Source organism: Scyliorhinus torazame, chromosome 16 (genome assembly GCF_047496885.1).
Source record: "Scyliorhinus torazame isolate Kashiwa2021f chromosome 16, sScyTor2.1, whole genome shotgun sequence".
NCBI lineage: Eukaryota > Metazoa > Chordata > Chondrichthyes > Carcharhiniformes > Scyliorhinidae > Scyliorhinus > Scyliorhinus torazame.
In genome coordinates, this window is record NC_092722.1 from 173,744,491 (window position 1) to 173,766,182 (window position 21,692).

The 21,692-nt window shown below is 47.1% G+C and overlaps 1 protein-coding gene and 1 long non-coding RNA gene across 6 annotated transcripts in view; one reads left to right on the forward strand and one right to left on the reverse strand.

The window, feature by feature from the left end:
* The window catches only part of LOC140393235 (uncharacterized), a 407,232-nt gene that overhangs the window by 233,193 nt on the left and 152,347 nt on the right, over window positions 1–21,692 (forward strand). The gene's annotated exons all lie outside the window — the stretch shown is intronic.
* The window catches only part of LOC140393237 (uncharacterized), a 246,488-nt gene that overhangs the window by 23,609 nt on the left and 201,187 nt on the right, over window positions 1–21,692 (reverse strand). Inside the window, exon 1 of one of the 4 annotated variants that reach the window (XR_011935553.1) lies at window positions 8,496–8,575. The exons of 2 other annotated variants lie outside the window; for them this stretch is intronic. This is a non-coding gene — a long non-coding RNA (uncharacterized lncRNA). Of the gene's footprint in view, window positions 1–8,495; window positions 8,576–21,692 lie in introns of those variants that run through there. One more of the 4 variants, XR_011935552.1, reaches the window with a different exon arrangement.

Genomic DNA, 21,692 nt, shown 5'->3' on the forward strand with positions numbered 1-21,692 from the left:
CAACCATGATGCAGTGTCTGGTGGGTGATGTCACAGTTTCTATCCTCGCAGAAGCAGCAGAAACCCGACACTTGAATGCTGATGGAAGTTCACACTGAGGTTGTGTGAGCATGTTGCCAAATCAAGCTCAGACTGCTGCCATCATGACAGTGGATTAAGATGGGCAGAGGGACGAGTCAGAACAATTCAGAAACCCGCCAACAGATTACTAATATATCAGAGGCACTGATTCAGGTGAGTGGCAATGGCTCCATGGAGCAAGAACCTGCTGTTCCCTCTCCGGAAGATATAATAATAATCTTTATTGTCACAAGTAGGCTTACATTAACACTGCAATGAAGTTACTGTGAAAAGCCCCTAGTCGCCACAGTCCGGCGCCTACTCGGGTACACAGGGTGAATTCAGAATGTCCAAATTCACTAACAGCAGATCTTTTGCGACTTGTGGGAGGAAACCGGAGCACCTGGAGGAAACCCACGCAGACACGGGGGGCTGGATTCTCCCAAAATGGGACTATGTCCCCATGCCGTGTTTTACTCCGAAGATTCCTGAAGAAAGTTTGAGCCGATTCAATGCCATGCATGGGGCTAGCAGGGACCCAGAGTAGTTCACACAGCTTTAGCTGCGGATACGGGCCCAGCACTTCCGGTTTTGAGTCCGTGCATGCGCACGGTGGCAGCCTCCTGCGGCCGCGCCGAGCGCCATGGCGGACTCGGACTGCGGAGGCAGCTGCAAGATGTAGGCCCCCCGATCGGTTCTTGCATCCGACCTGCCTGATCTGTCCCCTGGCCGCCCATAAGGCCCCCCCCCGGTGCCCGATCCCCCGCCCCCCCACCAGGGCAGCCACCACACGAGAGTCCCGACCATCGCATATTAGTTCCACGCCATCGGGAACTTGGCCGGTCGGGAGCAGAGGATCGCTGGGCGAGCCTCTGGAATGGCCCCTCAGCCGCGCAAAGTAATCCGCGAAAACACCGATTCTCGGGTCCCGGCGGAGCCAGGCCCAATTTCAGCGCCAAAGTTGATTCTCCGCCCTCGTGCCAAACGGCATTTCAGCGCGGGGCTGCAGAGAATCCAGCCCAGGGTGTAACTTGCCAGTGATATTGCTGGTCAGGTAACCAACCCAGACTGCTTGCACCCATGCCAAGATGCTGCAGTCCACAGCCAGGTCTTCGTGACGTAATGCACTGCCTTCATTGCAGCGGATGCTACCTGCATGCAATTTAGTGCCCTCACCAAGAAGGCAGCTGGTGTATTTCACTCCAGTATTGTGAGAGTGCGCTGCAGGAACTCGAAGAACTATAGCATCCAAAAAATGGCTCACCATTCCAATTTCTCACCCTCATTGTTTTAAAGTACATATGCGAAGAAATATGTGGGGATGCCAACGAGTTTCCAGTACTCACGCACCACATTCCAGAACATGCCACTGTCATGTTCTGATGATGTAATACGTAATCGCTCGTAAGGCATTGTGTGTTCATTTATTAAGACTAAGCATATGAGAATAGTTATACATCGGCATAAAGATTGAAGATATTAAGAGATGTGTGCTCTGCTGCTTAAATCAAAAGTGAAACTAAGATTGTGTCACATGACACATTTCCCTTTTAGTGATTTCATGCTGATATCTCTTAAAGCCATATTACAACACCCTCCATTTTTGAAGATATTTTACCCTCTTTCAAAAATGTAGAATTATTTACAATACATGTTGATGTTTAGTTACCATTACATAAGTGTGTAGAACTGATGAATCTATGAGTCCCTAAAGCGTGTAGATAATCTGCCGGTATGCCCTGATCTTGCCATGGTAACCTTGCCTGGAGATTTCTTTAATTGTATGCAGTGATCTGCGGGATTGTCATTCTTGGACGTTTGAACATTTTGAATTTGGATAGTAGGTCAGCTGCATCCCAATTGAAACTAGTGAATTGTGCCAACATTCTGACAATAGCCATTGACATTCCTTATTCTGTAATACCTGGGATCATAGAATTTACAGTGCAGAAGGAGGCTATTCACCCATTGAGTCTGCACCGGACCTTGGAAAGAGTACCCCACTTATGCCACACACCTCCACCCCATCTCCCTTTATCTCCGTAACCCAGTAACCCCACCTAACCTTTTTGGACCCTAAGAGCAATTTAGAATAGCCAATCCACCTAACGTGCACATCTTTGGACTGTGGGAGTAAACCAGAGCACCCGGAGGAAAACCCACGCACACATGGGGAGAACGTGCAGGGGGATAGGGTGGAGGTGCGTGGCTTAAGTAGAGTGCTCTTTCCAAGGTCCACTGCAGACTCGATGGGCTGAATGGCCTCCTTCTGCATTGTAAATTCTATGATCCTATGATCCCAGGTATTAGAGAATAAGGAATGTCATTGGTTATTGCCAGAATGTTGGCAAAATTCCCTAGTTTCAATTGGGATGCAGCTGGAACATGCAGACCCCACACAGACAGTGACCCAAGCCGGGAATCGAACCTGGGACCCTGGAGCTGTGAAGCAACCGTGCTAACCACTATGATACCGTGCTGCCCCTAGTGTCTTTGTTCATGTTAATTTGTGTTGCTGTAGCCGCTTTCACATGCTTTTCCAAAACCCTGCCCATGAAGACACGTTGTGGCGAGAATGCATTTTAGAGTAATGGTGTTTTAATTTTTTTATTCAACTTTTTGTTCAGCAACTCCCAAAGCTGCCTATTATAAACATGACCTTCTTTGGACCATTTTTTATGACTTCCTTTTGTTTGAGTCTCCCGTGCTTTCAATCCTGGCCACACCCTGATCACTCACCTCTCCTGACTGAGCAAACCCAATGCTGGCCCTTTCAACAGGCTGTCCCACTCATTGAACTGACAGGCTATATGCTGCAGTAACCGCATGGAGGAACCCTCTACTTACTAACTCTTTCCTTGAACACCAGCTCAGCACTGTCTCCAAAGCTTTTCTTCACAGTCAGCACGCTCTGTTCCCAACACTCTCCAACACTGCGACTCCATTATAGTCTGACAAAAACACCGTGGAGCATCTCATGCCATGTAACACGATCGGTACTTAATCTTGCTGCCACCTGCCTAACCATCATGTTGTGCTACCATAATAAGGTAACATCTAATCGCTCATAATTTGGTAAACACATTATGGGGGATCATTTATTAAGACTGGGCGCATGAGAACAGTTATCCGTAGATAAAAAGCTTGAAGACATGAGGCGTTCTGCTGCTTGAAGCCAAAGTAAAACTAAGACTGGATCGCGTGACAAATTTCCATTCTGGTGATGTCATATTGGTATCCCTTTGTGGTAGTATGCATTAGGGGTCATGTGGGACTGTGAAGCCGTGATGTCATTGGCTGACAGATCCCGGGTCCTGGTTGGCTGTTAACCTCTAGCTCCGTCCTGAAGGCGGAGTATAAGAACCTGGAGTTCTCCCCCGCAGGCCAGTCAGCTACTGAACTGCGGGGAACTAAGTCACGCTTAATAAAGCCTCATCGACTTCATCTCTATTCGTCTCTCGTGAGTCTTTGTTCGCTACAATTTATAAAGCATGCTTAAAAGAACTATGGAGCTCAGGATCATCCCGGAATGCCTGAGGATCAGCCCCAACGCAGTAAACTCAGCAGCAGTTTTCAAACACTGGCAGACTTATTTCGAGGCCTACCTCAGAACGGCCCCGGCCGGGTCACAGAAGACCAGAAACTACAGGTCCTGCACTCGAGGGTAAGCCCGGAAATTTTCCCTCTCATCGAAGACGCAGAGGATTACCAGACGGCGTTCGCAGCACTAAAAAGCATCTATGTTCGCCCAGTGAACCAGATCTACGCACGCTACCAACTCGCAACGAGACGGCAAAGTCCCGGAAATCGATAGATGATTTCTACGCCGCGCTACTAATTTTGGGATGGGCCTGCGGCTGCCCGCCGGTAAACGCGATGGAACACACGGACATGTTGATGCGTGATGCTTTTGTGGCTGGTATGAACTCTTCCCAAATCCGCCAAAGACTTTTAGAAAAAGAGTCGCTAGGACTCTCAGAGGCACGGGCCCTTGCAGCCTCACTAGATGTGGCCACGCGAAACGCCCGCGCCTACGGCCCCGACTGCGCGGCAGCCCCTTGGGCTCCGTGGACCCCCGTCGCGACAACCCCCCCCCCCTCCCCCCCACCCCACAGGCTTGCGCGGTTCAGACGCCAAGTCGTCCCGGGGGAGCCCGCTGCTATTTCTGCGGCCAGGCGAAACACCCCCGGCAGCGCTGCCCGGCCCGCGCAGCGACTTGTAAGAGCTGCGGGAAAAAGGGCCATTTCGCGGCTATGTGCCGGTCCCGGGAGGTCGCCGCGGTCCCCGGCGAACAAGGATTCCTGCGCGCTTATAACGCTCCCCAACCCCCCCAGCGCCCCATGTACGACCCGCAGGCGCAACCAGTTTGGGTCCCGGCCACCGCTGTCCAACGCCCCATGTACGACCCGCAGGCGCAGCCAGTTTGGGTCCCGACTACCGCTGTCCCCGGAGAACAAGGCGAGCTGCGCGTTTCTGACGCTCCCCAACCCCCCCAGCGCCCCATGTGCGACCCGCAGGCGCCACCATTTTGGGTCCCGGCCACCACGAGGGGAGGAGGGACGCCGCCATCTTGGGATCCCCCAGACCTGTGCGACGCAGGGGGACGGCCATTTTGTCCACCCCGCCGCCATCTTGTGATTCCCCAAGCCATGTGCGATGCATGGGGGCGGCCATTTTGTTCACCCCCGCCGCCATCTTGGACGGCAACAACGGACCCCAGTGTCGACGGCTCCACGGGGTTCGAGGAAGAAGCTCAAACACTACAATCACGTCTGGCCTCAATGACGCTGGACCAAGCATGGCCCCGGACGCTCCAGACGACGACAACAACGGTGCTGATAAACGGGCACGAGACACCATGCCTAGTCGACTCCGGGAGCACGGAAAGCTTCATCCACCCCGACACGGTAAGATGCTGTTCTTTGACCATCCGTCCCAGTGCGCAAAAGATTTCCCTAGCTGCAGGATCCCACTCCGTACAGATTAAAGGTTTCTGCATAGTGACCCTAACGGTGCAAGGGAGGGAGTTTAAAAACTACAGGCTCTACGTCCTTCCCCAACTCTGCGCGCCCACATTACTGGGATTAGATTTCCAGTGCAACCTGCAGAGCCTAACGTTTCAATTCGGTGGCCCAATACCCCCACTCACTATCTGCGGCCTCGCAACCCTCAAGGTTGAGCCCCCATCCTTGTTTGCAAACCTCACCCCGGATTGCAAACCCGTCGCCACTAGGAGCAGACGGTACAGCGCCCAGGACCGGACATTCATTCGGTCCGAAGTCCAGCGGCTACTGAAGGAAGGCATAATCCAGGCCAGCAACAGTCCCTGGAGAGCACAGGTGGTAGTAGTCAAGACAGGGGAGAAGCAAAGGATGGTCATAGACTATAGCCAGACCATCAACAGGTACACACAACTAGATGCGTACCCTCTCCCCCGCATATCCGACATGGTCAATCGGATTGCCCAATATAAGGTCTTCTCCACCGTGGACCTCAAGTCCGCCTACCATCAGCTCCCCATCTGCCCAAGTGACCGCAAGTACACAGCCTTCGAGGCCGACGGGCGATTGTACCACTTCCTGAGGGTCCCATTTGGCGTCACAAACGGGGTTTCAGTCTTCCAACGAGAGATGGACCGAATGGTTGATCAACACGGGTTGCAGGCCACGTTCCCGTACCTCGACAACGTGACCATCTGCGGCCACGATCAGCAGGACCACGACGCCAACCTCCAAAAATTCCTCCAGACCGCTAAAGCCTTGAACCTCACATACAACGAGGACAAGTGCGTGTTTAGCACAAACCGGCTAGCCATCTTGGGATATGTAGTGCGCAATGGGATAATAGGCCCCGACCCCGAACGCATGCGCCCCCTCATGGAATTTCCCCTCCTGCACTGCTCAAAAGCTCTCCACCTTCAACTATGAGATCATGTATCGTCCCGAAAAGCTGAACGAGCCGTCCGATGCCCTATCCCGCGGCACATGTGCCAACGCACAAATTGACCGCCTCCAAACCCTCCACGAGGACCTCTGCCACCCGGGGGTCACTCGGTTCTACCACTTTATAAAGTCCCGCAACCTCCCCTACTCTGTGGAGGAGGTCCGTACAGTCACAAGGAACTGCCACATCTGCGCAGAGTGCAAACCGCATTTTTCAGGCCGGATGGTGCGCACCTGATCAAGGCTTCCCGTCCCTTTGAACGCCTTGGTCTGGACTTCAAAGGGCCCCTCCCCTCCACCGACCGCAACATATACTTCCTGAACGTGGTGGACGAGTACTCCCGTTTCCCCTTCGCCATCCCCTGCCCTGACATGACAGCGGCCACAGTCATTAAAGCCCTTAACACCATATTCACACTGTTCGGTTGCCCCGCATACGTCCACAGCGACAGGGGGTCCTCCTTTATGAGTGACGAGCTGCGCCAGTTCCTGCTCAGCAACGGTATAGCCTCGAGCACGACGACCAGCTACAACCCCCGGGGGAACGGGCAAGTAGAGAGGGAGAACGGCACAGTCTGGAAGACCGTCCTACTGGCCCTACAGTCCAGGGACCTCCCAGTTTCACGGTGGCAGGAGGTCCTCCCGGACGCTCTCCACTCCATCCGGTCGCTACTGTGTACTAGCACTAACCAAACGCCTCATGAGCGCCTCCTTGTCTTCCCCAGGAAGTCCTCCTCTGGAACGTCGCTGCCGACCTGGCTGGCGGTCCCAGGACCCATCCTGCTCCGAAAACATGTGCGGGCGCACAAGTCGGACCCGTTGGTCGAGAGGGTTCGCCTACTCCACGCGAACCCGCAGTACGCTTACGTGGAGTACCCCGACGGCCGACAGGACACGGTCTCCCTGCGAGATCTGGCGCCCGCCGGCAACACACACACCCCCCCGACACCAATCACCCCCTCCCTGCCACCGGCGCACCCCGCGAGCGCCCCCTTCCCGGGGGGATCGGTCCTCCTCCCAGGTCCGACCAGAAGTGAAGCGGAAGCAGAAACCGTCAGGCTCCCGGAGACGACAACACGGGAACAAGCACCACCACCGGGGCCGAGGCGATCGACGAGGACGACCAGACCGCCCGACCGACTTGTGGCATCAATGTAACATTACTATATTGTGGACTGTAACGAGAACGTTTTCCCTTTCCCCCCTTTCCTGTAAATAGTTCAAAACACAAAAAAAAACCTCTGTACATGCAAATGTTTTCCTCCTAGGACCAGCCTTGTAAACCCTTACCACCATACGAAGCACCACCCCGCTGGGTTCATTTTTAACAAGGGGTGAATGTGGTAGTATCCATTAGGGGGTCATGTGGGACTGTGAAGCCGTGATGTAATTGGCTAACAGATCCCGGGTCCTGGTTGGCTGTTAACCTCTAGCTCCGCCCTGAAGGCGGAGTATAAGAACCTGGAGTTCTCCCCCGCAGGCCAGTCAGCTACTGAACTGCGGGGAACTAAGTCACGCTTAATAAAGCCTCATCGACTTCATCTCTATTCGTCTCTCGTGAGTCTTTGTGCGCTACACCCTTAAAGGCATATTAAACAGCCATAATCTTCAGCAATGGAGGGGAATAACAGGTTGGATAAAACAGAGCTCAGCCCAGCTTGCCAACATAACTTTATGTGTGCTCCTGTAATCATCTACGACATTGTTTTATACTGTGCAATCCTATCTTTATCAATGTAATACACGGTATATGATTTGGGTTATGGTTATTCACAAATAATTTTGTTACACACATGAATTTTGACAGGCACATTACGCAGTGATGGTTATTCACAGCAACACATTGATGCTATTATGTTAAAAAGAGTTGTTATGAAATTCTAACACTCAGCAATATATAGAAGAATCATTGGCTTACCATTACGCTCATGAATAGTGGAGGAATAAAAATAATATTGTAAATCCTTAATATTTTAAAGTACTGTTAGATTTTTTTAAATCGTTCTTCCTCGCTGGGTGGTTTTTAAGCCTGGCTTGATTGCATCCTTATTCACCACCTGGCAAAAGTCTGCAGGCAATTTTTGAAAACTGCGTCATGTCTGCATTTAATTCAATATGGTCCCAATAAGTGGCTAAACTAGTGATTTTTAGACAGAGTGCAGGTAACATTTTCTGCCAAAATAAAGAATGAAAAGTTTGGAGTGGCAGAATTTTGGATCAAAAAGTACACAAGACTTAGCTTAAAAAAATATTCAGCACTTCGTCTGGCCATGCCAGAGTTGTTGTTTGTTGGCTGGAAGATTTCAGTTCCTATATATGCATGGCAAGTTGGTACACTTAATGGTTTAGTCTGTAGGAGGATTGGCCACAGAGATTTGAAATTACCAACTTCCTTTGGATTCAAAAAGAACAGTAGAGGATAAGCAAAATTTGTGGGACACAACTTTTAACCACAGCTATCTTGAAAAAGCAATTTAAATAAATCCTTTCTACCTTTTACGGAATTAAGTTGGGTGTGTTTTTCCGGTCTCGCCCGAAGTCAACTGCCCTTTTTCTGGTCCGTCAAATTTTCCTTCCCACCCGTGACGAATCCCGTGGTGGGAGTAACCGGAAGGGTTATGTGTTAGTCCTTTTTCATAACATTTATGAGAACCAATTTTGAGCGCTTCCCACACCTGGAAGGTTCTCCACTTACAGCAGCTACAGTGGACAGCTCTGCACTTTTGTGGGGAAAACACTTTACATGCCTCCTTCGATTTGTTTCTTCTTTAATTACTTTTAAAGGTGTTCAACTCTGTTAAAATAACAGTGGGAGTGTTGCATTTGAAATAACTTGCCAGCTTTATAGTCATGTAATCAAATAATGGTTGCACCGATATGAGACAGGTGAAAGTGTATTTATTTTAGCTACATGTTTGATAGCTTTATTTATTTTTGAAGTGCTTTTATATATTTTTAATTCAGAACATAGGTCAGGTCCTCCAGCTATTGACATTTCCATTGACTTTACCCTTTGAAAAAAACAAATGATTGTTAACTTCCTTTTGTACTTTTTTATTTTTAGTATTATTCTTAAAAGGAAGGCACTCTTTTTATTCGTTCATGGGATGTGGATGTCATTGGCAAGGCCAGCATTTATTGCCCATCTCCAAGTACCCTTGAGAAGATGGTGGTGACCTGTTGCAGCCCATGTTGCCTAAGTATTTGCACACTGCTGTTAGGAAGAGAGTTCAAGGATTTTGATTCAGTGACACTAAGGGAATGGTGACACAGTTCTAAAACAGTATGTTGTGTGACTTTGAGGAGAACAAGCTAGCAGTGGTGTTCCTATCTGCCTGCCGTCCTTGTTCTTCTAAATTGTAACGGTATTGGGTTTGGAAGATGCTTTTGAAGGAGGCGTGACAAGTTGCCATAGAGCATCTTGTCAATGGTATAATCTGGTGCCCTGTGCCTGGTCATGAGGGATTGAATGGTAGTAGATGGGATATGGGCTGCTTTGGCCAGGATGATGGGCTGAATTTTCTGACCTCCTGACATTAGGGACTGAGGTGGATGGAGCATCGGCTGGCATGTTAGTGTTGGGTAGTCATTTCTGGCGTTGGCCATTTTGATGAGGGGAGGTGAGTTTCGGGCCTGAAAGGCTTCAAACCTCCACAAGGCCGGGGGAAGGCAATTGGGCTTATTCTTAGGCTTGTTAAACATAGGTTTAAGACTGGGGCTTTCCAATCAGCCTCCAGTTTCCTGACGTGATAGGGCAGATCAATTGCCCAGAGGCTTACATGCTACAGGCCCTCCCTACTTGTGGGTGTATAGCTGAAGATTTTAGATGGTATACACCCCTCCCCCCTGACCTCCCCTCCTCTCCCCCCCCCTTCACACACACGCACTCTCACGTGTGTACACACATATGGACACACATACACGTTGGAGTCACACCTAGCACAAAGGAAGATGGTTGTGGTTTTTGGAGGTCAATCATCTCAGTTCCAAGACACCACTGCAGGAGTTCCTCAGGGGTCTAGGCCTAACTATCTTCAGCTGCTTCACCAATGACCTTCCTTCCATCATAAGGCCAGAAGTGGGGATGTTCGCTGATGATAGCACAATGTCCAGTGCCATTGGCGACTCCTCAGATACTGAAGCAGTCCACATTCAAATGCAGCAAGACCTCAACAACATCCAGGCTTGGGCTGACAAGTGACAAGGAACAGGGCAATGACTATCTCCAACAAGAGAGAATCTAGCCATTGCCCCTTGACATTACTATCACTGAATTCCAGGGGGTATGAGAAACCTAATTGGACTGGCCATATAAATACTATGCCTACAAGAGCAGGTCATACTCTCCGAATCCTGTGGCAAGTAACTCACCTCCTGACTGCAAAGCATCTACATAGCACAGTCAGGAGTGTGATGGAATACTTTCCCCTTGCCTAGATAAGTGCAGCTCCAACAAAACTCAAGATGCTTGACACTATCCAAGTCAAAGCAGTCCACTTGATTGGCACGCCACCATTAAATATTCACTCCCTTCACCACTGACGCACAATAGCAGCAGTGTGTACCTTCTATAAGATGCACGGCAGGAACTCACCAAGGCTCCTTAGACAGCAGTTTCCAAACCCACAACCACTACCATCTAGCAGGCTAAAGGTTGCTGACAGAGGCTGGTTTAGCACAGGGTTAAATCGCTGGCTTTTAAAGCAGACAAAGGCAGGCCAGCAGCGCGGTTCAATTCCCGTACCAGCCTCCCCGAACAGGCGCCGGAATGTGGCGACTAGGAGCTTTTCACAGTAACTTCATTTGAAGCCTACTTGTGACAATAAGCGATTTTCATTTCATTTCATTTTTTCATTTCACATGGGAACACCACCACCTGGAAGTTCTGCTCCAAGCCACTTGGATATGTATCCCTGTTCCTTCACCGTTACTGAGTCAAAATCCTGGAACTCCCTCCCTAGCAGCATTGTGGGTGTACCTACACCACATGGACTGCAGTGGTTCAAGAAAGTAGCTCACCACCTTCTCGAGGGCATTTAGGGTTGGGCAATAAATACTTGTCTAACCAGTGATGCCTACATTCCATGACGAATAAAAAGAAACAAACACAGATGCACACACACACACACATGTATGCATGCACACACATGCACACACGCATGCATACACACATGTACATGCTCACATACGCACACAAGTATATACATGTACACAATTACATACACATACGTATACACACATGCATATACACACATACACATGTACATGTACACACACGTATACCTGTACATGTATTCACACATACATACACACACACATACGTATGTTCTGCTTGCTTGGTGTTTCTTTGAAGGTGGTATGCCTCTGATTGGCCTCCAGCTAGAGAGCTGGCCTACCACCCTTAATTGGGCAGCAAACACATTTCCATGGAAGTAAATGTTCATCAAATTGAAAATCTTAATTTCAATCTCTTTCCCTGGAGGTGTTTTTTTGAAGCAGCATCAAACCTGCCTCCTATTTTTAATCATGCTGGCATATATTCAGCCTGATTTGGGAGGGAGTGTGGGGGGTGGAGTGTAGACATGCTGTGGCAGGGGGCGTCAAATCCTGGTCAAGCTAATCACCCAGCCATTGTTGGAATCATTGTTGTGTGGGTTCTCTGATGGGTGGATGGTGCATTCTGCCAGGTTAATGCCTGGACGATGAAGTTGAAGATTATCCCAAGTGTCTTTGTTCATGTTAATGTTCAATTTTAAAACAACACTCGTCGAATTTTCAATCCAACTAATTAGCTCGACCTGCCTCTGTTGAAAGTTAGAAAATGTCAATGGCTTACATTGTGAGACAGAGGCTCAAAGGGGTTGGGGGTGTGGAGAGAGTGATCGAGAGAAAGGCACAAATAGACAAAGGCCAATAGTTTATTTCCCAATGTCTCCTGAGACAAAATGTCGGGTTTTGTGAGAGGACGAATGAGGGGCTGAGAAAAAGAAGGGAAAGAAGTTGACAAAGAAGTTGAGAGACAGTAAGTGAGTTGAGAGAGTGTGACCAGTTTACTTTGAGAAAGGTAAAGTTGCTGAGAGAGAATTTGAGTGCTGAGAAAAAAATATTGGGCTGAATTCTCCGCTTCATGCATCAGAAGGGCGAATCACGATTGAACAGAGAATTGTGCAGAATTGAAAAATCAAGGGGCGGCTCTGTGGTGCAGTGGTTAGCACTGCTGCCTCACAGCACTGTGGACCCGGGTTAAATCCCAGCCCCAGGTCACTGTCTGTGTGGAGTATGCACATTCTCCCCTTGTCTGTGTGGGTCACACCCCCACAACCCAAAGATGTGCAGGTTAGGTGGATTGGCCACGCTAAATTGCCCCTTAATTGGAAAAAAATTAATTGGTTACTCTAAATTTAAAAACAAAATGTAAAAATTTAAAAATTGAGGTTTGCATTTCATTAGAGTTCAAGACTGGCATGTTTCTGTGAAGACGAAGGATAAGTATGGCAAATTTCGGGAACCTTGGATAACAAGGGATATTGTGAGCCGAATCAAAAAAGGAAAAGGAAGCATTCGTAAGGTCTAGAAGCCTGAGAGCAGACAAAGCCCTTGAACAATATCAAGAAAGTAAGAAGGAACTTAAGCAAGGAGTCAGAAGGGCTAAAAGGGGTCGTGAAAAGTCCTTGGCAAACAGAATTAAGGAGAATCCCAAGGAATTTTATAGGTGTATAAATAGCAAGAGGTTAGCCAGGGAAAGGGACATACCTCTTCATTCACCTGAGGAAGGAGCAGCGCTCCGAAAGCTAGTGACATCGAAACAAACCTGTTGGGCTTTAACCTGGTATTGTAAGACTTCTTACTGTGCTCACCCCAGTCCAACGCCGGCATCTCCACATCAGGGAAAGGGTTGGCAGACGAGGCAGGCTATGTTTGGAGCCAGAGGAAATGGGTGGAGTATTAAATGAGTACTTTGCATTAGTATTCACCAAAGAGAAGGACTTGGTGGATAATGAGTCCAGGGAAGAGTGTTTAGATATTCTGTGTCAGGTAGATATCAAAAAGGAGGTGGTATTGGGTGTCTTAAAAAGCATTAAGGTAGATAAGTCCCTAGGGCCTGATGGGATCTACCCAGAATACTGAGGGCAGCAAGGGAGGAAATTGCTGGGGCCTTGACAAAAATCTTTGTATCCTCATTGACTACGGACTGGAGAATAGTCAATGTTGTTCCTTTGTTTAAGAAGGGTAGAAGGGATAATCCAGGAAATTATAAGGCGGTGAGCCTTACGTCAGTGGTAGGGAAATTATTGGAAAAGGTAATTAGGGACAGGATTTACTTACATTTGGAAGCAAATCGACTTATTAGCGATAGGCAGCATGATTTTGTGAAGGGGAGGTTGCGTCTCACTACCGTGATCGAGTTTTTTCAGGAAGTGACAAAATTATTGCTGAAGAAAGGACAGTGAATGTTGTCTACATGGACTTCAGTAAAGCCTTTGACAAGGTCTCTCATGGCAGACTGGTAGAAAGGTGATATACGGGATCAGAAGTGAGCTGGCAAGGAGGATAAGAACTGGCTTGGTCATAGAAGACAGTTGGTCGTGGCGGAAGGGTGCTTTTCTGAATGGAAGGCTGTGACCAGTGCTGGGACCTCGGTTGTTCGTAGTATATATAAATAATTTGGAGGAAAATGTAGCTGGTCTGATTAGTAAGTTTGCAGATGACAGAAAATTGGTGGAGTTGTGGATAGTGAAGAGGATTGTCAGAGGCTACAGCAGGATATAAACCGGTTGGAGACTTGGGCAGAGAAATGGCAGATGGAGTTTAATCCAATCAAATGTGAGGTAATGCATTTTGGAAGGTTTAATGTAAGTGGGAATCGTACAGTAAATCGCAGAACCCTTAGGAGTATTGCCTACAGGTCCACAGATCACTGAAAGTGGCAACACTGATGAATAAGGTAGTCAAGGCATAAGGCATGCTTGCTGTCATCGGTCAAGGCATTGAATGTAAAAATTGGCAAGTCATGCTGCAGCTGTACAGAACCTTAGTTAGGAATATTGCATACAATTGTGGTCACCACACTACCAGAAGGATTTGGATGCTTTAGAGAGGGAATAGAAGAGGTTCACCAGGATGTTGCCTGGCCAGCAGGGTATTATCTATGAGGAGAGGTTGGATAAACTCAATTTGTTTTCACTGGAACGACGGAGGTTGAGGGGCGACCTGATAGAGGTTTACAAAATTATGAGTGCATGGACAGAGTGGATAGTAAGACGCTTTTCCCGTGGGTGGAAAACTCAATTAGTCGGAGACATAGGTTTAAGGTGAGAGGGGGAAAGTTTAGAGGAAATGTGCGAGGTAGTTTTTTTACACTGAGAGTGGTGAATGCCTGGAACGTGCGGTCGGGGGAGGTGGTGGAAGCAGATATGATAGCGACATTTAAGGGGCCTCTTGACAAACACATGAATAGGAAGGGAATCGAGGGATAAGAACCACGGAAGTGAAGAAGGTCTTAGTTTAAACTGGCATCATGATCGGCGCAGGCTTGGAAGGCCGATGGGCCTGTTCCTATGCTGTACTGTTCTTTGCGTCCGGCACCAATTCCGACGCCCAGCTCCGGTCCCTCGCTGGCTGCAATATCGAAGTTTGCACCTCATGCCATCGGGTCCATGCAAAACCTCCAGTTGGATGGATTTTAATATCATTAGTGGGTGGGACACAGTATGCTCCACCCTTCTGCACCTTTTAGACAGAAGTCACGCGTGCGCAAATTGGTGCAAATATTCATAAGCGGGGCATGGGCGCCATGGCTGTAAAGGGGGAGTGAGGAGGTAAGTAAATTCTTAAAAACTCTCCTAACTTGTACCGCTTTCTGGGGGAGGTGGCTTCCTGGGCCGGATGGCGTAACAGGGAGTGACTTTCTGCTACAACCGTGGATTCTGGTGCCCCCTGTGGATCAGTGGCCAGGCCCAGACCGCATTGCATTTGTTTTAAACGCATTCCTTGGTGCTGCTTACAGGCCCCTAGCTGTTCACTCTGCTGATTGCTCACTGTGTCCTCTAAATGTTCACAGAGCCTCTGGCCATCTGGGAGCCCATCCAGGCCGCCCCTCTGGAAACCCTCAAACCCCAGAAGTATCATCAATGGGATGGGTGTGGCCAAGCACATTCAGTGGCCACCAGGTGCTGTTACTCATCGGAAGCACAGTCCCACTGCAGGGGAAGCAGGGGAATAGCAAAGCTCACCCCAAAGAAAGGACACATGCACCCTGGCCTTTGGCATCCTCCATGGCACACTGCCTCTCTCAGGGCAGAGGCCTCACCAGCTTCACTATCAACTAGCCCACCCCTCAAGTCCATGAGCTATCTCCAAGTCCTGCCTGTATAATGTGCCTCTGCTCCCATCCATTCTGCACCCAGCCAGGTTGTCACAAACTGTGTGTCACACCCAGGACCCACATACATAGGGACATACATAGAAAATAGAAGCAGGAGGAGGCTATTCGGCCCTTCGAGCCCGCTCCACCATTCATTATGATCATGGCTGATCATCAGGTTTAATACCCTGATCCTGCCTTCTCCCCATATCCCTTGTTTCATTTAGCCCCCAGAGCTATATCTAATCCCTTCTTGATATTACACAACATTTTGGCCTCAACTATTTTCTGTGGTAGTGAATTCCACAGATTCATCACTCTCTGGGTGAAGAAATTTCTCCTCACCTCAGTCCTAAAAGGTTTACCTCATATCCTCAAACTGTGACCCTTAGTTATGAACCCACATCTTTGCGAACATTCTTTCCGAATCTACCTTGTTAGAATTTTGTAAGTTTCTATAAGATCCCGCCCACTCTTCTAAACTCCAATGAATATAATCCTAACCAATTTAGTCTCTCCAGTCCCGCCATCCCAGGAATCAGCCTGTTAAACCTTTGCTGTCTCCCTCCACATCAAGAACATCCTTTCTCAGATAAGGACACCAAAACTGCACACAATACTCCACGTGTGGCCTTACCAATGCCCTATACAATTGCAGTAAAACATCCCTATAGGGCAGCACAGTGGCACAATGGTTAGCATTGCTGCCTCACAGTGCCAGGGACCCGAGTTCAATTCCAGCCTTGGGTCACTGTGTGAAGATTACATGTTTTCCCCGTGTCTGCGTGGGTTTCCTCCGGGTGTTCCGGTTTCCTCCCACAGTCAACAGATGTGCAGGTTAGGTGGATTGGCCAAGCTAAATTGCCCCTTAGTGTCCCGAAGGTTAGGTGGGGTTACTCGGTTATGGGGCTAAGTTGGGGGAGTGGGCCTGGGTAGGGTGGTCTTTCAGAGGGTCGCTACAGACTCGATGGGCCAAATGGCCTCCTTCCGCATTGTAGGGATTCTATGATTATGTGATTCCTATGATCAAATCCTCTCGCTGAAGGCCACCATACCATTTGCCTTTTTTACTGCCTGTGTACCTGCGTGCTTATTTTCAGCGATTGATGCATGAGAACACCAACGTCTTGCTGAGTACCCACCTATCTCAATTTACACCCATTCAAATAATAATCTGCCTTCCTATTTTTGCAACCAAAGAAGATAACCTCACATATATCCATATTATCTGCCATGCATATGCCCACTCACTTCGCCTGTCCAAATCTCTGCATCCTCCTCACAGCTCACCCTCCCACCCAACTTTGTATCATCTGCAAATGTGGAGATAATACATTTAGTTCCTTTGTCCAAATCATTAATATATAATGTGAACAGTTGGGGTTGTAGCACAGATCCCTGCAGTACTCCAGTAGTCACAGCCTATCAATCGGAAAAAGACCCATTTATTTCAACTTTTTGCTTCCTGTCTGCTAACCAGCTTTCTATCCATCTCAAGACACAACCTGCAATCCCATGCGCTTTGAATTACATAGTAATCTGCTCTGTGAGACCTTGTCGAAAACCTTCTCATAGTCGAAATAAAACACATCCGCCAGTTCTCCCTGGTCAACTCTACTAGTTACATCTTCAAAATTTCTAGTAGATTTGTCAAGCATGATTTCCCTTTCATAAATCCATGCTGATTTTGTCTGATTATACCACTGCTTTCCAAATGCTGTGCTATGAAATCCTTGACAATGGACGCTAGAAACTTCCCTACTACTGACGCTAGGATTCGTGGTCATTAGTTCCCTGTTTTCTCTCTACCTCACTTTGTGAATAGTGGGGTTATATTAGCACCAATCTGTAGGAACCATTCCAGAGTCCAAAGAAGTTTGAAAAATGACCACCAATGAATCTACTATTTCTAGGGACACTTCCTTAATTACTCTGGGATGAAGATTATCAGGCCCTGGAGATTTATCCACCTTCAATCTAGTGCGGCGGGACGGAGAAACCCGCCCAATGTATTGCTTTAAGATTAATTAATTCTCCACACTCTCTAACCTTCTTCACCTGAAGTCTGCACGTAGTGTTGACCACTATGTGAAATACCACTGAATATTGTATAACATAATATTCTACTGTATTGAATTTATAGTATTTAATACAAATTGCATTATCTTTCTATTTATACTCTTAATGCCTTAACTAATATGATTGTATCATATTATAGCATTTTTGCATAAAATTTGAAAATGATTATTTCTCTTCATGCATGTGTTATTTTACAGTAATATTTGTGCATTTCCTTCATACTCTTCTTTATGTCATGTAACCTCTGGACTTGCAGTCAGTGATTGGAAGTACTTGTGACTGCAATCGCTCTTTGATGTAACCTTTACATTCTTTGGGAGTAGCCTTTACTCACAAAGAGTTAATTTCTCCATAACAGAGGTTTCCATTACGTGCAGGATCTCAATGGACTTTATTTTACAATTGTTGAACCATTACACAGAAATATTGTACACTGCAGCTGCGTTAATAAACTTTCTGAAATTTGTACCAGTTAAATGGCTCATTAGGTTTTTGAGAAGCATTAAAGCTTCATTCTTACAGGTACATGGTGATTCGCTGCTAGTTTGTTCTTACTGCCAACAGCAGCACATTTTCAGGAAGCTGTGCATTTAAACGATAGGTTCATGCAAATTTCAAACTAAGATGAAAAATGTGCATTTTTCTTTTTTTTTTAAACTGGAAAATCTTATATTTTCTTTCTCAGATGAATATATAGTTTTGATTTCTTAAGCGAACCAGATTTTAACTTTCAATATTACCTTGTGAATTGTATTCCTCCACAGTTTCATTCACCGCAGAAATAATCCTATAATTCCTGTTCTAGTTTTTATAAAATGGCTGCCTAAAACTCCAGTGCTCTATGTAAACAAGCCTCCTCCGCTGTGGTGGGCATACACAGTCCCAGTCTGCAGACTATATTTTCATGCATAAATGATGACACGTGCACAAATATTTAGTACAAAGCATGAGTGAATTGTTAGTCTTGTCTAGTTTTCAGTGGGCTGAATTCCCTTTTTTGGGGGGCACAAATCCGGTGCCCGGAGACTTCTGCCCACACCTACTCTACCTCTACCCCAAACCATTTCTCTGGGTCGGGGAACATTGAGATAGAGCGAGACCCGGCTGAATTTCAGCTATCAATGCCCAACTACAAAAGCCTAGCAGTCTGCAGTGGGACAGAAATAGCTGGGCATCTAAAGGTGCCCAATGATCCCTGAAGATTAGCGAATCAACCAAAACCAAGGCCAATGGAGGAGGTGAATAGGGGCCAGATTGGAGGGAGATCAACCCTCCAAAACAGATAACTGCATGGAAAATGGATGCATTGGTTTTTTAATCTTCCAGAAATCCTACGATTCGCAAACAGTTTCCAAGAATTGGAAGGCAGCAAATAAAACCCCACTATCTAAGAAAGTAAGAAGAGAGAAAACAAGAAATCATAGACTATTGTGTGGAACATGAGTAGTCAGAAAATGCTAGAGTTAATTCATAGGAATGTGATAACAGGGCAATTAGAAAATCATTGTGGCCCAAAACTTCCAGGCTCCCCAGTGCTTGGGGGGTTCTGGGGAATCTCCTTTCGGAAGTTCCCAGGTATACATTTGCACTGCAATTTTATTGAAGCGCTAACTTTCCCAGGAGAATTGCACTGCGTTGGGAAGCATCCGACAAAGCGATTTAAAACTAACTTTGGATGGTTCCAAGATACACTAATAATTAGTCTGAAAGAGTTAGAATAAATAAAATCTCTAAACTTCAGCATACCTATTTTAAACACCCAGATCGATCCCTGAACGGATCCCCAACACCACAAATGAGTCTCCAGCCCCCCTCACCTGACCCAGTTAGATCTCGTCCTTTGACCTGATCCCTCCCAACCCGCCCTGCCTGGACCCCCTTCCCCCCTCCTCCCCCCCCAACCCCCCACCCCCCCCTCAACAACCACCAACAAATCCCATCCACTTGCCATTCTGGTTTGTCAGTTTCAATGGGACCTTTAAACATGCCTGCTTTACAACAGCTAGAGTGTACAAATGGGGGAATGTGTCTTCCTTTGCTCCAATTCTTTTAGACTTCGACGCTGGCCCTGGCGATCCCTACACTGCCTTGACCTCATCAAGCCTGAGTTAAGAAGGTCGGGCAAGACTGGCACAAACACCATTTGGCACAGGTCAGTGGGTACGGAGTGGCAATCCAATGCTAACTGCCCCTCCGAGAATGCTATTGCCCCGTTTATTTAAGCAGTGTTAACATGGATTTACGGAAGGAACATCGTATTGACTATTCTGTTAAGAATATTTTGAGTAACCAATATGGTGACATTTGAGGGCAGCACGGTGGCTCAGTGGGTTAGCCCTGTTGCCTCACGGTGCCAAGGTCCCATGTTCGATCCCGGCTCTGGGTCACTGTCCGTGTGGAGTTTGCACATTCTCCCCGTGTTTGCGTGGGTTTCACCCCACAACCCAAAGATGTGCAAGATAGGTGGATTGGCCACACTAAATTGCCCCTTAATTGGAAAAAATGAATTGGGTACTCTAAATTTTCAAAACAAATATGGTGAAATTTGAAGGAACTAGAGGATATATTGAATGCAATGTATTTGGATTTTCAAAAAGTATTTGACAAGGTGTGCCACACATGAGGTTTTAATACAAAAGCAGGTAATATTGCAGGGATTGATTAATGCGGAGAAAGCAAAGAGTAGGAATAAGTGGGATATTTGCAAGTTGGTAGATTGGAACTAGTGGTAGTACTTGGGCCTCAACTATTTATAATCTATGTTAATACTTAGATGAGGGGTATGAGTGTGACACAAATACGTTTGCTGATAATACAATTAGGTCGGAAATTAAGTGGCGAGGGGAAAGCAAAGATATTGCAGAGGCATATTGATATGTTAGATAAGTGAGCAAGCGCATGGCAGATGAAATCCAATGTGGCAATGTGAGAAGCTATCTACTTTGATAGGAAAAATAATAAAACAGAATACTTTTTGAACTATGAGAAACTGGGAAATGTTTACATTTGGAGTGACCTTGTTCCTGTACATGAATCATAGAAAGTTAACGTGCAGGTACAGCAAGCAATTAGAAAGGCAAAGGGGTTTGCTAGGTTCTGTTGGAGGGATTGAGAGTACAGGTATAATGGTAAAGAAGTCTTACTACAATTATACAGGGCATTGGTGGGGCCACACCTAGTATTGAGTGCAACTTTGCTATCCTTACCTCAGGAAGGACATACTTTCCCTAGAGGGAATGCAACAAAGATTAAAGTGGCTGGTTCCTGGGATGAGGAGTTTGATTTATGAGGAGTGATTAAGTTGACCAAGCAGAAAGGTCTGGAGTTCAGAAGAGTGAGAGGTGATCTGATTGAAACACAGAAAATTCTTGAGGCTCGACAGGGTAGATGTTGTGCTCTAGATTCCCTAGTTGGGGAAACTAGAACACAGGGCCACAGTTCCAGAATAATGGGTCGACTACTGAGGGCTGTGATGATATTCAAAATACTTAACTTAATCTGAAGTCGTTGGTCAGAAACTCCAATTCCCAACAGGCCTTGGCGTTCTGCTCAGTTGATGCCTTTAGGCCAGGAAACACGCTTGTGCAGAAGCAAAGAAGTGAAATGACCTAAAACTTCAGGTCCGGTGGCCTGAACCGAAGTGCCATTTTAGAGGTGTACCAGAGAGCGGTACATGGAGAGGAGGACAGGGAGAGGTTCCAGAGGAAAGAGGCAAGGACAAAGACAGGAATCAGAAAGAGGACCCAGAAGTCACATTTAAAGAAAGGAGCAGAGCTATAGGCTTTAATCTAGGCCCTGAAGATATGAAGAGGCAGCTGAAGATTGATGACTCCTTACTGCAGGCCATTTGGAGCAGTGGTGTTCTGCTTGGCACAGCTGAAGATCTGAAATTGTGCTTGGAAGGTGAAATTTTAGCGTACATGCAGATCTAGGGGTAGGGAATTTCAGAAGGCGAGAATGAAACCCTAGAGATGAATCCTTGTTGAAGCCATCCGAGTGGGAGCAACATTTGAAGAGAATCTAATGTGGTGATTAAAAACCCTTGTGAGAAAGACAAAATTTCAGTAGAAAGGTTGGCTCACATAGTGGCAAATGTCTGGGCGGGTTGTTGAAAAATCCATGGAATCTGCTTTTGGTCGCATCTGTCATTTACTTTGGAGTGTGGTTTGTCTGACTGCAGTTCACCTGTTCATTCCATGTACCTCACACCTATCCTGAATATTAAGATATAAGATAGATAATGCAAA